The sequence below is a fragment of the Podarcis liolepis genome (assembly GCF_965112155.1).
Source record: "Podarcis liolepis genome assembly, chromosome: 12".
NCBI classification, from domain to species: Eukaryota; Metazoa; Chordata; class Lepidosauria; order Squamata; family Lacertidae; genus Podarcis; species Podarcis liolepis.
Window position 1 is genome coordinate 16,516,570 of NC_139563.1, and position 15,326 is coordinate 16,531,895.

The following is a 15,326-nucleotide window of genomic DNA, read 5'->3' on the forward strand; positions in this document are numbered from 1 at the left end:
CAGTGTAGCAGCCACAGGCCTTATTTGGGGGGGGGGCTGGCATCACAGAGGCATCCAGTGTGAGGTGCTTTGACGCCCCAAAGTTGGGACAGCAAAGCACGTTGAAAGGTACTGCTAAAACAAAGGGGTTTTTTTGTCCTCCATTTTAGCAGAGGACTTGATACAACAGTGGCACACCACGAGGCCTTAAATTTCAGAGGTGCCCTGCGTGACCCCAAAAATTGGCACCCCCACCTTTCACTCTCCATTCTAAATAATAGTTGTGGCATCCCCTGTGGTGCTCCAATGCTCCGCGCCCAGAGTGACCGAACAGTGCTCCTAACTGGTCTGGCTCTGCCTCTAAACCCCCCTCCTACAGGAGCCTTGCACCAGAATCCTCAAATATAATGAATACCCCACTACACACAAGGAAGGGGTTTGCATTGGAATCTCCTCCTAAAATGGAGGGTTCCCCTCTTTATTTTAGCAGAGGTTTCCATGCAAATCTCTATCTAAATCAGGAACCAAGGTACCACTGTATAGGCCTGTTTCCTCGTGGGAACAGGCACACTCAGTCAAAACATGATTTAATCCCAACCTCCCACCTGTTGACATCATGAGTGACATCAGATGGCAAGCAGATGGGCATGGTTTGGGGGAAATGGACCGCCTGGTCAGCCAAGATTGCCCCACAGACCAGTGGCTCCACATCCCTTGCTCTTTCTCTTTCTCCTTCCTTCCACTGCCACTCTCCTCCATTCCATTCTCAGCTCTTTCTGTCCTTCAGTCTACTCAGTTCTCATTGGGGTGGGGTTTTTTTTTGGGGGGGGGGAGTGGTTCCCAGTGGTGAAAAGGCAGGTTATAATTATTATTATTTTACAAATAAATAACTCCTGGGGGTGGAAACAGAAATTATTTTTTTCCTACTGCCATTTCAGAAATCCATTCCATATCCATTTCTTCCTGCTTATTGCTTCTTGTAGTCTTAAGCAGTTCAGATAGATGACGTTCAGGGTAATTAAGCTACTGATCACTCTATCCATTTCCCAGTAAAGCATTGGCTTTGGTTAGGCTGCTACTTCTTTGAAGCAATCCAATATTCTTGGAAGTCATGTTTTTATCCCAACTGCTAATAAGGGGCACCCGTTCCTCCCCCTGCAATCCTCCCCCCACTGCCTTGCCACGTACTAAGGTTATTAACATGCTTCCATAACTCTTCCTTTATTAGCTACTTAATACTAATAGCATTCTGTTGCTCCATTTATTGAACACTCGTCTAGTGACGGAACATAACAACCAGGAACAAGAAGAGTTTATTGGGAGTGCATCAATTACATTTGTGGGAGAGAGAGAGAGAGAATTCCCCCCCCCTTTTCAACTGATTTCAGTAGTTAAATGCATAAGTGAACAATGGAGCAGAAATTAATGCTGCTGAAAATTGTTTCGCTTCAGCCAGGCAGGCTCCTGGGTTACTGCAAATATTTATCTACCAAGGCATATATTTTGCCATACACAGCTAAATAAAATGAGGAGTTGCTATCATTTTATAGTTGCAAAAAATATCATTTAACTCAAGTCACTGTTTTCTCAAGTCCAACACCCACTGTTCAGGTTTTGCTTTGTTTTGAGATCTCAGGTTTTGTTGCTTTTGCACGGATATATTCTATACTTTCAGTCAAGTACTTTCTGGGGGTGGAGAAACTCTGAAAGGTAAATTTAGCCATTTCTTGCTAACAAAAAAACTCCCACAATGAATTGTGTTTATAGAATAGTTCAGATTTTTTTCTGCTGATGTTTAGAGCTGGTTCATGTGTTGTGGTTTCTGATGAATCATGGAAGTTGGAGGGGGGGAGACCTGTGAACTACCAGCACACATTCTCACCCAACTGAGAATGTGCCTTCTCAGTATTTAATCTTCCAAGATGACTGAATGGATATGTCGGGATGGCCAGAGGTATGGTGGACACTACCACCATCTTGAAATGTCCTCTCTTAAGCACTCTTTTAAGCACATGGTCCAAGGACAGTTTCATTTACCCTCGCTAGATTCAACATGCTGCCATCTGCCTTATTGCAGGGCAGATTTCAGGGTAAACCATACGCGGAACGAGTCTGCCCCTGCGGCTTGATGGAGGTAGAAACTGTCTCTCATGCTTTTTTATGCTGCCATTTCTACGGGGATATACGCTCGGTATTTATTACTGCTGCTATGCAAAAATTTCCAAATGAATCTGAACTTCAGTGTCTAAAATCCCTGGTAGAGGACAAGGATCCTGAGATCACGTTAAGGGTAGTCAAATTCTGTGTGATTGCCATCAAACTTAGGGAACAAGCTGTGCTAACATAATGATTAAGGTTTTAAATGATAATTTTAGGTTATATGTTAATGACTAAGTTTTAATTTATATATTTTTAAACTGTTGCTATATCTGTATTGTCCCTGTTATACCTAATTGCAAATTCAAATGTATCCCTATAGTGTTTTATGACTTCCTTGATATTGTATGTAGGCTAGAATTGATATGTGAACGAAATAATAAATTCATTCATTCAAGGACAGTAAAATGCCTGATGAGGAGTAGGAGAAGGTGTTGTTGTTGTTGTTTGGAACATCAGTATGGTGGCTGGCCTCCATAAAGTCCAAGAACAAGCTGCCTCACTCAGTGTTAAGCAAGTCACCTCACTTTTACAATCATCCCACAGTCACTGAGAGCCAACTCAAATGAGCAGAAATGGAATGCAGTGCTGACATTCCTAGACTGTTACACCTCAGGCTGTAGATAGGGAAATGAATGTATTGAATGTTCTTCTATATTAAAAAGAAAACAAAACCCAACTGTATTTGGTAGGCTAGCATGTCAGCAAAAAATATAAGTAGTTCTTTTTCTAAAGCTACTAAATTTGGAATGAAATGGGTTTTTTATTATCACTAAGAAGTATTTGAATAGCCATCTTCATACCTCATGATGCCTGGACAGTTTTATCCTAAGTATCTTCTACTTCATTAACGGTGTTGTGTTCTGATCCATGTATACGATGCACTTTTTAATGCCAATAAAGGAGATTGATTGATTGAAGTATCTGAATAGTAAATTCCCCACCTGATGTCTGAGGTGTAGCAGTATATGAATAGTATTGTTGTCTCTAGTAAAATGGACTATATGTACCCTTAGATCAACCTTCATTAAGCTTGTGCCTTCCGGATGTTGTTGGACTATAATTCCATCAGCCCCAAACTTCACTAGCTGGGGCTTATGGGAGTTGTAGTACAACATCTGGAGGACACCCACTTGCTGAAGACTGCCTTTGACTCTCTTTTCTAAATTCTTGTGATCTGGGATTTCAGAACTGATATTTGAATTGTAAAGGTAATGGGAAGCATGGTCTTCCCCTGTTATCTTTATAACGAAAAACTAGGATGCAATGTTACAGTGGTACCTCGGGTTACAGACACTTCAGGTTACAGATGGTTCAGGTTACAGACTCTGCTTATCCAGAAATAGTACCTCGGGTTAAGAACTTTGCTTCAGGATGAGAACAGAAATCGCGCAGTGGCGGCGGGAGGCCCCATTAGCTAAAGTGGTACCTCAGGTTAAGAACAGTTTCAGGTTAAGGATGGACTTCCGGAACGAATTAAGTTCTTAACTTGAGGTACCACTGTATTTTGCTGTCAGATTGTTTGCACTTTGTAGTTTTACGTTGTAAATATTCATTCATTTATTTTTTTAAAAGAAATATATATTGGAGAGGAAATTCACTATAAACAAATGCCCCTCAGAGGAAGAGTAATCAGCACTTGACTCCACCATTCAAGCAAGGAGCACATGCTTCTGAAGTGCATCATCTTTTCAGACGCTCAAGGCCACATTCTTCATGCACATACCATCCTGTAAGTTCCAGGAAGAATCAAAGTGAGTTTGCAGCACCGTTATATTTCTGCTGGTTCTCAGCTAAGAGGCAGGGCAAGTGCAGGCGGCTGGCCTACACTGATCTTTCAATCCCAAGTTGAGCTCAGGTATCTGTCCCCTTCATGCATTACTCGTGTGAAGGGCTACAGTCTATGAAATGGGGCTGTAGCCGTAAGCCCTGTGCCAGACAACCTGCACTTCCTCCAAGCCCCAACCTTGCCTCCCACACATTCAGGTGAACATCTGAGGCAGAGAAGCTTCATGCACAAACTTCCACTTGGGAGGCTTCTCTGGGTTCCACACCTAATTGTGCAATGTTCAAGGATCTGGAGGAACCAACCTTTGTCGAGGTTCATATTGACATGTTCCTCCTTCCCACAAGGTGTATATGCAAACGTATGGAAGGAGGTGTCAGGATCCACACCCTGGTAAGAGCTATGGGAGAGGGCTTCTGCACGGAAGCAGCATCAGTTTGCCTTGTACCTGGATAGTGGGAACTGTCCCAGGTCCTTTACAGCCAGACCCAAGTCTGGCCACTGCCCTGGAACCTGTACTTGATAACCTGCTACTCCCTATTAAACCACTGAGCCTCTTGGACTTGCTGATCAGAAGGTCGGTGGTTCGAATCCCCGTGACAAGGTGAGCTCCCATTGCTCAGTCCCAGCTCCTGCCAACCTAGCATTTCAAAAGCACGCCAGTGCAAGAAGATAAATAGGTACTGCTGCAGCAGAAAGGTAAAATGCATTTCCGTGCACTCTGGCTTCTGTCACGGTGTTCCATTGTGCTAGAAGCAGTTTAGTCATGCTGGCCACATGACCCAGAAAGCTGTCTGTGGACAAACACTGGCTCCCTCAGCCTGAAAGTGAGATGAGCGTGGCAACTCCATAGTCACCTTTTACTGGACTTAACCATCCAGGGGTCCTTTACCTTTACCTTTTTACTCCCTATTAAGCTCTCTTGACAGTGAGTGCCCCTCATGCCTCATTCAGCACCCTGCAGGCTTATAGATCAACCAGAACAGAGCAAGCAAGCTGATTGCATGTACTCAAACCGCAGGAGATTCTGTTTTGATGAAATGCAAATTAAGATTAAATTCCTACATGTCTGGCTTGGGCGAATGGTCTTCTTGTGGTTTCTTTTTTGAGAATAAGTCATTCATTTGGGCTGCTGGTTCAATCACAGTTCATTTGGCCTTGCCAAGCAGAGACAAAAATTTCATTGGGAGAGGGGTTTTTTATATAGAAGTACAATGGAGTATGAATTAGGCAGACGTACCCTAGCCTACTCCCCTCTTGTTCTATTCTGGTCTCCCTTGAAAGGGAGATAAAAGGAGGGGGGATGTTACTGCAATAACTGGTGGTTCACATTCTTAGTTGGTTGGGGTGTATATTGTAGAGGCTCATCCTTTCCCGATTTTGTTGAATCTTTCCTCCAACAAAACTTGTTGCATACACACAGATGTGATACAGTGGTGCCTCGCAAGACGAAAAGAATCCGTTCTGTGATTCTCTTCGTCTAGTGGTTTTTTCGTCTTGCGAAGCAAGCCCATTGACGGATTAGCGGATTAGCGCTATTAGCGGCTTTTAGCGGCTTATTGGCTTATCGGATCAGCTGATAAGCGGCTTAGCGGCTTAGAAAAGGGGGGGGAGGAAAAAAAACCCGCAGGAACTCGCAATACATTTTCGTCTTGCGAAGCAAGCCCATAGGAGATTTGTTTTGCGAAGCACCTCCAAAACGGAAAACTCTTTCGTCTAGCGAGTTTTCCGTCTTGCGAGGCATTCGTCTTGCGGGGCACCACTGTACTTGAAAATATATGAGTCGAAGAGTTCACAGCCCAAGGTACCATGCACATGGGATTACGTGGTGTAACTGTGGTAATATTCTGACACCTACCTGTGTCAGAAATGCCAGCTGGTTTAGAAGCACAATGGCTAATGGGCCATTTCATGGCTTCAAGGAGGTTGGGAGAGGTGGGTCAACGCTACGGTTAACATTTCCAACCTGGTGTTGTCATATGACATACTATGGGGTGCTCTCCATACTTGCCAACCCTGCTTATCCCCCACCCTATGCCACCCTCTCAACCCCCTTGCCAACCCCTTCCTTTACACCTCACCCAGACCCTCCACCCCCACAGCTCCTATGGGCTATGAAAACAGCAGCATGGTGACTTTTTCTTTTACCAAAATATTATACAGTCATACCTTGGGTTAAATATGCTTCGAGTTGAGCGCGTTCGAGTTGCGCTCCTCGGCAACCCGGAAGTAATGGAGCGCATTACTTCCGGGTTTCGCCGCATGCGCAGACACTCAAAATGACGTCACGCGCATGCGCAGAAGTGGCGAAAAGTGACGCGCGTGTGTTCAGATGCGCCATCGCTAGTTATGTTTACCTCTAGATGTGAATGGGGCTCCGGAACGGATCCCGTTCGTATCTAGAGGTACCACTGTATAGATAGATATCAAAGGAATACCAAAGTGCGCACTAATCTCCATTAGCCACATTAAGAGACAATATCTATTGGCCACCTTAAATTTCACTGTGGTAGCACAGTATTCTTCCACCCTGCTGATAGATACAAAGTGTGGAGAGTCCTCAAATATATAGCCTTAAGGGGCAGTTAATTCAAGTGTGTGGGTTTGACCCTCCCTTTTATCAAGGCACTGCCTGCGTCAAGTTTTAAAATAATATCCGACAGAATTGTCTAAAAATATTAATACTGCCGCTGCTTCATAATTGTCCTTTCATGGCCTTGTGCTGCATGGCTTGTAGTGGTTCTCTTTTGAAACATTCACAAGTAGAGAAGGCATATATTTTCCATCTCATTCGGCTGCCTTAATTTGTTTCCTTCTTTAGGTGTTAAGTGCAATAGCTGCTGGAAATATTCAAATGAGTCCGGTGACCTTGTTAGAAAGGAACATTCACCACCTCCCCTGCTGGGACTACTCTACTCTGCAGAACCAAATATTGCTTCAGTTAACACCCTGACAACTAGCCTAAGTGTGTGTGTGTGTGTGTGTGTGTGTGTGTGTGTAGAAGCCCATACCTATTTTTATCACTTACGGCTTGTGACCTCGTGTGAGCTGACCTATATTGTTTGCTGATATAAGAGTGTTCTTGGATAGCTGAGCTGTACACTTGCCTAGTTATTCACATGCAACATTCAACAAGTGTACAGTGTGTGTACCTGTGCACATAATAGCTGAGATGTACAAATGAACAAGCATACAGTCCTTTCGCACAAGTGCTTGCACATGTGTGGAAGCAGCTTCTATCTGCATTTATAAATTATATTTATATTTATTTAGAACTTTCCCAAAATTTCAATATATAGTGGTACCTCTAGTTGCAGACTTAATCCATTTCACGGTGTCATTTGCACTCCGAAAAGTCCGCAACTAGAGTGCCTTTTCCGCACATGTGCACGGTGCGATCGAGCACTTCTGCACATGCACAAAGCACGCAGATCGCTTCCGGGTTTGCCGCATTCGTAAGCTGAAAGTCCATAAGAAGAGCGGAACGCAACACAAGGTATGAGTGTATACAAATTGTGAATATTTTTGTCTATCTAATCATTACCTCTAGACTTCCCATCCCTCCATGGCTTCCATTGTTACACTGCATATTTTCTTTTAACCACCCACTTAGACTCTAAACAATATCCTAGTTTTTAATTTCTGCTGCTCGTACATCGAATCCTACTTGTAGATCTATCTGGATATTGTTCCTCTTTAAATAATCTACAAGTACCTGTGTTCAGTGCGATGCTAAGCGTTGGATTCTCATAGGACCATATGAAATGTGTGTCTCTCATTCATTTTAAGGAGCAGTGCTAATGCAGGAAAACACCACAGCCAATTGCCCTCTTCACTTCAACCTTATCTCAACTTCCACAAAGAAGTAATCAAAAAAGAGCCACCATGACTGTAGACCAGGCCTCAGATATAGCAGACTACCGCAGATGTGTGTCCTCTGGATATTTTCGATGATAGCTCTATTCAGCAACAGCTGGCTTCGCTGTGTATCTGTCTCAGGATACCCTCCAGGTATTGGTGAACACTCCATGTCCCATCATCCTCAGCTGGTATGGCCAATGATCAAGGGTGATAGGAGATGTAGTCCAGCAACATTGTGAGGGCCACAAGCTCCCTGTCTCTGGTGATGATGCAAGGATGCTTATGCAGATATGTTACCCACTGACCATATCTGACAGCCTCACTAAAAGCTCAAGAACTCTTTCTCTTTTGCAGGGTGTGCCCTGGACTGCAAAGATGGATAAGGGGTTCTTTGAACACTTGCCATGGCTAGTGGGCTATGTTTGGCTTAGTGGGTCACATGTTTTGGAGGACCAGTTTAGAGGGACATGTGGAAATGGGCTCAAAGCATTCTGGTGAAGACAAACCAGCTAAATATCACAATATGCAAACTTAATCTAGGATTTAAAAAACGCACACCATCCCCTGCGTTTTTGAGGGGTAAAGTTTAAGCAGGCAGAGCTTGACAGGAGGTTGTATCCAATGTTAAACTTTCTCAGAGTAGATCCAGTGAAAACAATAGGCTGATATAATAGGATTAGCATTCACCATAACCCACAGAAATTGCATGGTGTACATAGGTCTGTAAATATCTGTCCATCACCAAGGGCAGGAATGAAATGATGGGAAAGTTACATGAAAAGATCTTGGCAGGAGCCAATAGGCTGGCATCCCAAACATCTGAAGGCACAATGCCACCCCTTTTTGTTAATTAAAAATCTGCCCAAGCATCTTTCCATTTTGCTTTGAAGTACCCCCCCTCCTTCTCTATTTAAAAAGAAAGAAAGAATTCGCATAACAAAGCATTTGAGTGAAAATGCTGATGGCGGACACTTATTAAAATTGAAATTTTGATTCTAGATCTGTTTATCTGAATACTAGTTGTCCCAGTGATTGTTAGACCTTTCTTCTCTAAGTGTTGGCTGGGCTGGGCATCAGGGCAATCCAAACCCTTGAGCTCAGTGGAAAGAGGGTTTCAATTGCAGCCCATGTGAGTAAAATCCCATCCACACAAAGTGAAGAGCAGATCCAGTTCACAAATTTCAATCTCCTCAAGCATTTGTATGGAGAGGAACTGTGATAGTTGAGTCGAGAACCTGTGACAGGCTGCCCACCACCACTGTCCCTAAATCTGACCCCGCTCGCCCCAACTGTACTCTGAGCTGCCGAGAAGTTCTTTGATACAAGGCAACCTACTGGGTCAAATGTCCCCAGAAGTAATGTAGCTTAGGGTTTCCAGAAACATTTTCCTGAATGCAAAGTCACTCAAAGTTTCATAAATAAATCCCTTATGAGAATCACTGACATATAGGAAGGACCTGAGTGACATTTTGAAGTAGCAGCTGAATGTCATACAGCTGCAGAAGGAAAATAAGTATCCTCTCTGAACAATGCTGACCGATTACTATGCAAGGCCACCCATACCTGCTCTTAATAAAACCTTGTAGCAAAATTTAATTTACTTTAAAAAAAGAATTCCGGTCGCCATAACAACTTGGCGCAGCTGTTCATGTGACTTAATGAGATTACAAGTGGAGAAGTATTCTCCCCCCCCCCTTTTTTTCTTTTTTGAAGAGGGAAGCTAGAGACAGAGGGACAGAAATTATGGCTGCAATGCTAAATCCGTTTACCCAGGAGTAAGCCCCATTGGGCTCAGTGGAGTTTGGTTCTGAGCAGGCAGGGTTAGGCTTGCAGAGTCACCATTGCCACTCCAATTATTTTATTTAACCATATGCATACCACAGAAAAAAGTGTTTACTATCTCATCCAAGGCATCCCCATGCACTCTTGGTCTCTTAAGAAGAAAAGGATGTTTCCCTATGTGGCATAAATCTTTTTTTCTGGCCTTCTTATAATAGTTTTAGGACAGGGAAAATTAGGGCAAACGGGCTATTAATTGGCTCCGCCTTTCATTCACTCTGGCTCTGCCTACTTTTGGGTTTCCTGCCTTCTTCCCCACCAGCCGCCACTCTTCTGTGAACATTTGATCATTGCTGTTTTGGAGCAGATGCATTTGTAACTTGAATGATCATTTTCTGGCCGTTATAAGTACCGCCTTTTTTGCTCTATAAGGTGCAGCAGACCACAAGACGCACCTAGTTTTTGGAGGAGGAAAACAAGGGAAAAAATATTCTGAATCTCAGAAGCCAGAACAGCAAGAGGGATCACTGTGCAGTGAAAGCAGCAATCCCTCTTGCTGTTCTGGCTTCTGGGATAGCTGCACAGCCTGCATTCACTCCATAAGACGCACACACATTTCCCCTTACTTTTTAGGAGGGAAAAAGTGAGTCTTATAGAGCAAAAATTACGGTATATACGTTAGAAACTGATTTTAGGGGACTTTTCTTCCTCCTGTTTGCTTTGGTCCCCTTGAAGTGTGGCAGAACTGTAGGCTCTTCGTCTCTCTTTCTTTTCTCATTGTGAGGAGCAGCAAAACATCTGTGAGTGGCAGACGGCAAGCATTCACCATTTTGATTTCTCTCCATAGTGCCCAGGATGTTGCACTTGTCCATTAAAAAACAAAATGGCGGCTACCACAGAAACATGAAGTGGTGGTGTAGGCAGGGCACCACCTCTTGCACTTCTGCCTCCTGAGGCAGCTGGCTTCACTTCGCCTCATAGGTGGGCCAAACCTCATGTGGAAACTGTGTGTACTTGATGACTGTAATGTTTGAACAAGCCTATGTGGAAACAACTACAGTGGTACCTTGGTTCTGGAATTTAATCCATTCCAGGAGTCCATTTGACTACTGAAGCCCATTCAAAAACCAAGGCATGGCTTCCGATTGGCTGCAGGAGCTTCCTGCACTCACTCGGAAGCAACAGAACCCGCATCAGAAGTTTGGCTTCCAAAAAATGTTTGCAAACCAGAACACTCACTTCCGGGTTTGCGATGTTCAGGAGCTGATTTGTTTGGGAGCCAAGCCAGTCAACTACCAAGGTACCACTGTAATGTCTTTGGCTTTCCGTAAGTAAGAAGGTTCAAAACCAGAGTCCTCTTCAATGCAGTCAGGTACTCTATGTACCCAAGGGGGAAAGCTCAAAGTGTATACCCACGCTGGTAAAAATATAATAAACATATAATAAACAGTTGCCTAACTTGTTACTTTCTGACCATAAGAGCTGTTCACAAAACAACAACAAAACAACCTATGGTCATGTAAAGCATACTCAATAAACACATGAGACGTAACTGGCTGTCTTCTTAGATAAATAAGGTATACTATTCATAGTATCAAATTGTAAATTGATCATTATATAGTCAGTTCATGCATAAGGTCCGCAGCTACTACTATACCATAAGATCCACTGCCTGTAATATCACATATGAGCTTTAACTACTGATGAAGCCCAGGATAGCAAAACAAGGCCAATATTCCGGAAATCCTTGTCTTAGACTCTGTGAAAGGATTTTGTGGAACTGTAACAACCTTTCATGTGGATGGTTTGGACTTTATGAACAGACAGGTAGAATAGACACCATGGACCTTATGCATGAACTGACTATAGAATGATCTGATCCATTGGGTCTTCTGCTTTGTTCATTTGTTGAATTTTATGAGTTACTTCTGCTGAAATTTACAATTTGATACTATGAATAGTATACCTTATTTATCTAAGAACACAGCCGGTTACGTCTCATGTGTTTATTGCGTAAGAGCTGTTCAGCAGTGGAACAGTTGCCCATGAAAGGTGGTAGACTCTCCTTCATTGAAGGTTTCTAAGAAGAGCTTAGATGGCCATCTCTCATGGATGCTTTAGCTGAGATTCGTGCATTGCAGGGGGTTGGACTAGATGACCCTTGTGGTCCCTTCCAGCTCTAAGATTCTATGATTCTAATTTTATGGAGAAAATTCAGATTTGCCACCTCATGCGTACTGATTCGCCCTGCTGGCTCTGTCTTGCTAGATCAGGCAGTTACACTCTGATCCTCAATACGTTCAATTGATGAATCTGGATGTGAGCACTTATTTTTTATTAGTTCCATTGCTTCAGACCATTTTAAAGAAAATAGAAATACAATATCAGTGAATTACTGAATAATGAGCATCTGTATAACAGCTCCAGCAACGACTTAGCACTTTTGAGTGTAATAGTAGAAGCTAATGGTATGCCTCCACTTGTCAGGAAATGGTGTGAAAGCAAACACACAGTTTTATATAAAAGGTGGAAGATAGGCACAGCAAGATATGCAAAATCTATTCCAAGTCCCACTTTATATGTGGTGACTATCGGGGGGCAAGAAACATTGATCCCTGCTCCTGCCCTCACTCTGATTTGGCTATACGATGCTGTGGTGTTTTGACCGTGCAAACATGTGGCAGCAGGGGCAAAGAAATGTGAGTGGGAGTGGGCAGGATGAAAGATGAGTGAACAGTGCCAGGTTGCTTTTTTCTATTCCATTGTTCTTCATCAAAAAGTCTTTCTTGAGTGAAAAATTATGGAAGTAATGCTACAATCAAATGCTATCTTTAATTGCTTGATAAAGATTCAGGGTCCCTCCACATAGCTGATGTTTTTTAAGGGGGGAGTGTTTGCAAACATTCTTTGGAAGCTGAATGTCCAACAGGGCTTCTGCAGCTTCCGACTGAATGCAGGAAACTCCTGTAGCCAATCAGAAGCCATGCCTTGGTTTCTGAATATTTTTGGAAGTCAAATGGATTTCCAGAATGGATTCCATTCGAGAAGCAAGGTACGACTGTACTGCCCTACACCCGGAGGTCTCAGGGCTGTTCACAGGACGAAACCCAAACCCAAATTCTGTTTCATTATTTGTTCTGTGATGATTCTCCAGTGTTACCGCAATATTGGCATCTAGAAGAGGGCACTATTGTGTACTGCAACAAAAGCAGAACAGCACCAGCCCCCTGGAACATACGTGCTATAGAAAGCTATGCGATTACAGCAGGAAACTGTGGGACATGCATGGATTAGAAATGAAGTGGTGTGCCCACAAAAAATACTGAAAGTGTCTTTGCCCTGAAGGCTGGCAACATCAAACCCACCGTGTGGGAATCCCTTGCAGATGACCAGAGTGCCTGGAAACAGCAGTCAAGTCGTGTATCCATAGCAGTGACGAGAGGAGGAATGACTGCTGGGAGGAGCGCAGAGAGAAGAAACGTAGTGCATTTGAAGCACAACTGGATGCCTTCACCTGCCCCAGCTGCAACATAACATGTCGCTTCCACATCCGTCCTTACAGCCACAGCAGGCGCTGCAACCTTCCAACAGTTTCACTTCACCCTCAAAGGCATGCTCTTTCATTGTCTCCCGAGACAGATGATGCCAACCAGCTGAAGAAGGCAATTCTCACTTTCTTTCTACAGTCTGAAATGATACTGTCTAGGAAAAACTTTTGCAGCGTAATGCATTGTTTCTGTTGGACTTGCTATAATCTTCGATCATCTTTACAAAGATAGAACTGACAAGGTAACAAAATACCCAAATTATATATGTAAATGGTTTCCCTAAAATTATGCATAGCTCCCGCAGTAAATGTTTATTTTTGAGAAATGGGGAGCGAGGGTGGAGGGGGATATTTAGCACTACAGCATTTTCTTCCAGAAGCTTTCTACCCTCTGAAATCTAATTTAATCTGTCAAATACTATTATCCAAATACCATTTATTGTACCATTGTGATTTATATAGGTTTTTAATTTCTAATAGCTTACAGTAATCTAATTTTTCTGGGAATTTATTACGCTTTTATCTCCGGCCTCTAACCCTATCCAAATGATTACTCTAATTCTATTCATACTGGCAAGGAGTGTGCTCTGACTCTGCACTTTCTCTTTAAAAGTAATTTTATTATTTCTGTTATTCGTTTTTCTGTCTGCCTAAAAGTTCCCCACCCTTTTCTTTTGAAAAGAAGAAGAAATGCAATGAGTCTGGCCTTGAAAGAACTCATGATGCTGTTTATATGAAAGGGGTGGGGGGTAGGAATAAGCTAAAAACCAGGCCACAGTATTTGTTAGGGCTGTGCGTGGACCTGCCCTGTGGCCTCACTCTGTGGCCCTTGGGTTGGTCCAATTTACCAGTGTGGTGTAATGGTTAAGAGTGGTGGATTCGTAATCTGGTGAACCAGGTTCGCTTCCCCGCTCCTCCACATGCAGCTGCTGGGTGACCTTGGGTTAGTCACACTTCTCTGAAGTCTCTCAGCCTCACTCACCTCACAGAGTGTTTGTTGTGAGGGAGGAAGGAAAAAGGAGGTTGTTAGCCGCTTTGAGACTCCTTAGGGTAGTGATAAAGTGGGATATCAAATCCAAATTCCTCCCCTTCCTCCTCCTCCTCCTCCTCCTCCTCCTCCTCCTCTTCTTTTTTTTTTTTAAAAAAGTTTTTTATTGCGTTTCTTTTCCATTGGTTCACAACATCTGTTAGACCACAGTAAACAAGAAACATTTTTATATATAAACAGATATAAAAAAGAAGAAAGTAAAAATAAAGAAGAAAGAAAAAAGAGAGGAAAGAAGAAACAGAAGCAAGAAAGTTGGGTTACATATTATCTTTTCCAAAAGTTACTCTCTTGTGGACCTCCTCACGTCCTCCCAACATTGCATTCTTTAACCTCACATTGTCAGCAATTTGTTACCTTATTTCTAGACTTACTGTACCTTTCAATTATTATGTAACCAACTTCAAAGTAAATTGTAATTCAATTTTAGTACCTTTATAATAAACATAATATATTTGTTTCAAATTTGTCTTATTTTTCTCTGTTGATATCTTACTTTATCATTTACCTAATTAAATTGCAGGAGCATGACATTTCCTAATCGTGCACATTTTTAACATTCAAACAACTTATAATACTTTTGTAGATAGTCCTTAAATTTTTCCCAGTCCTCCTCAACTTTTTCTTCGCTCAGATCTCGGATTCTGCCAGTCATTTCGGCCAATTCCATATAGTCCATCATCTGTGTCTGCCAGTCCTCCAGCGTGGGTAAATCTTGTGTCTTCCAGTGCTTTGCGATAAGAATTCTTGCTGCTGTGGTTGTGTACATAAACAAAGTTCTATCCTTTTTTAACACCTTCCGGTCCACCATGCCCAGAAGGAAGGCCTCCGGTTTCTTGGGAAAGGTATATTTAAATACCTTTTTCAGTTCATTGTATATCATTTCCCAGAAGGCCTTCACTTTCGGGCAGGTCCACCATAGGTGAAAAAAAGTCCCTTCTGCCTCTTTGCATTTCCAACATTTATTGTCAGACAGATGATATATCTTAGCTAGTTTGACTGGGGTCATGTACCACCGGTATACCATTTTCATAATGTTCTCTTTCAGGGCAGTACATGCCGTAAACTTCATACCGGTGTTCCATAACCTTTCCCAGTCCTCAGACATAATGTTATGTCCAACATCCTGTGCCCATTTTATCATGGCAGATTTAACTGTTTCATCCTGTGTA